The sequence below is a fragment of the Diaphorina citri genome, unplaced genomic scaffold (assembly GCF_000475195.1).
Source record: "Diaphorina citri unplaced genomic scaffold, Diaci psyllid genome assembly version 1.1 scaffold11092, whole genome shotgun sequence".
Lineage (NCBI taxonomy): Eukaryota > Metazoa > Arthropoda > Insecta > Hemiptera > Psyllidae > Diaphorina > Diaphorina citri.
In genome coordinates, this window is record NW_007388465.1 from 1 (window position 1) to 1675 (window position 1675).

General features: G+C 44.7%; 1 long non-coding RNA gene across 1 annotated transcript; it reads left to right on the forward strand.

Annotated features, from left to right (window-relative positions):
* LOC113472964 lies at nucleotides 1-687 on the forward strand. The gene is made up of 2 exons (XR_003395078.1): nucleotides 1-48; nucleotides 570-687. It is a non-coding gene; the product is annotated as an uncharacterized LOC113472964 (long non-coding RNA).
* The last annotated feature ends 988 nt before the right edge of the window (nucleotides 688-1675 follow it).

The following is a 1675-nucleotide window of genomic DNA, read 5'->3' on the forward strand; positions in this document are numbered from 1 at the left end:
AGAAGGAGGCCGAGGAAAATGCCGACCGCGCCTTCGATGTTATGTCTGGTGAGTTATTTTGTCAGCTCCCATGGTGTAGTGGTCACTGCGCTCGCCTTGCATGCGGGAGACCCGGGTTCAATTCCCGGTGGTGTCAAAAAATTTGTATCACGCAAATGATTGATTCCGTGACTGGCTAATGCGGGGCCAACCCAGCCTCGTGAGGAAAATGAGTAGCTATGACATATAAATGCCCATAGCGACCGGTGCCAGCGTGGTCGGTAAACATTGGATGTTAGGATTATTGAGATATTTGGAAAATCCTACAATGCTGCAGTGAGCACCGAAGTTGTGATATGATAACACAAAAACGGCACTAACGAGTTATTCTTTCAACTACTAAACCAACCTCAGTGTAGTGGTTAGCGCAATGGACTTCGGATCTGAATGTTGGTGGTTCGAGTCCAAGTCATAAAATTTAGCTTAGTGTATTAAGCGGAGAACGACATCTGTGACAAGCATTTATGCTTAATAGAATTGAAATTCCTATTTCGACTACCAATAATGTTTTCTCTGTCTCTCTCATACAGATACGATGAACAGGACGGTGAAGATAGCTTCACCTCGTGCCCTCTCTCTCACTCACATGTCAAGAAGATCCTCAGAAGATTCACTAGAAGGAGGAGAGACTAGCCAAGCCTTGCGAGATATGAGGGTGAGTGCCAATTCTTTCATTGCCATCTTTACTTCGTAACAATCAAACATCATTAATGTTTATCCAGATTTTAAGAAATACTGGCCTGTGTAAATCTAATGGGTGACGTGAAAGAAACGCCTTGACACTGTGTTAACTCTCAGTTGTAATACATATTGGCCATAAGAGGTTTTTTTTTTTTTTAAGAGGTTTGACAGAGGAAAAGTGAGCACCGAAGTTGTGATATGATAACACAAAAACGGCACTAATGAGTTATTTATTATTTCAACTACTAAACCAACCTCAGTGTAGTGGTTAGCGCAATGGACTTCGGATCTGGAGGTTGGTGGTTCGAGTCCAAGTCAAGTCATAAAATTTAGCTTAAGCGGAGAACGACATCTGTGACAAGCATTTATGCTTAACACAATTGAAATTCCTATTTCGACTACTAATATTTTTTCTCTGTCTCTCTCATACAGATACGATGAACAGGACGGTGAAGATAGCTTCACCTCGTGCCCTCTCTCTCACTCACATCTCACTCTAACCAATAGGAAACCAGCCAAACGCGCCCTAGTATCTGCGCAGACGGCTCAGTTACTTAACCTTAGCGGCGAAGGCTCTCTAGGTAACGTATGATAGCCTGGTAATCAGAAGGTCGTGAGTTCGAACCTCACTCTAACCAATAGGAAACCAGCCAAGCGCGCCCTAGTATCTGCCCAGACGGAACAGTTACTTAACCTTAGCGGCGAAGGCTCTCTAGGTAACGTATGATAGCCTGGTAATCAGAAGGTCGTGGGTTCGAATCTCACTCTAACCAATAGGAAACCAGCCAAACGCGCCCTAGTATCTGCGCAGACGGCTCAGTTACTTAACCTTAGCGGCGAAGGCTCTCTAGGTAACGTATGATAGCCTGGTAGAAGGTCGTGGGTTCGAACCTCACTCTAACCAATAGGAAACCAGCCAAACGCGCCCTAGTATCTGCCCAGACGGCACAGTTAC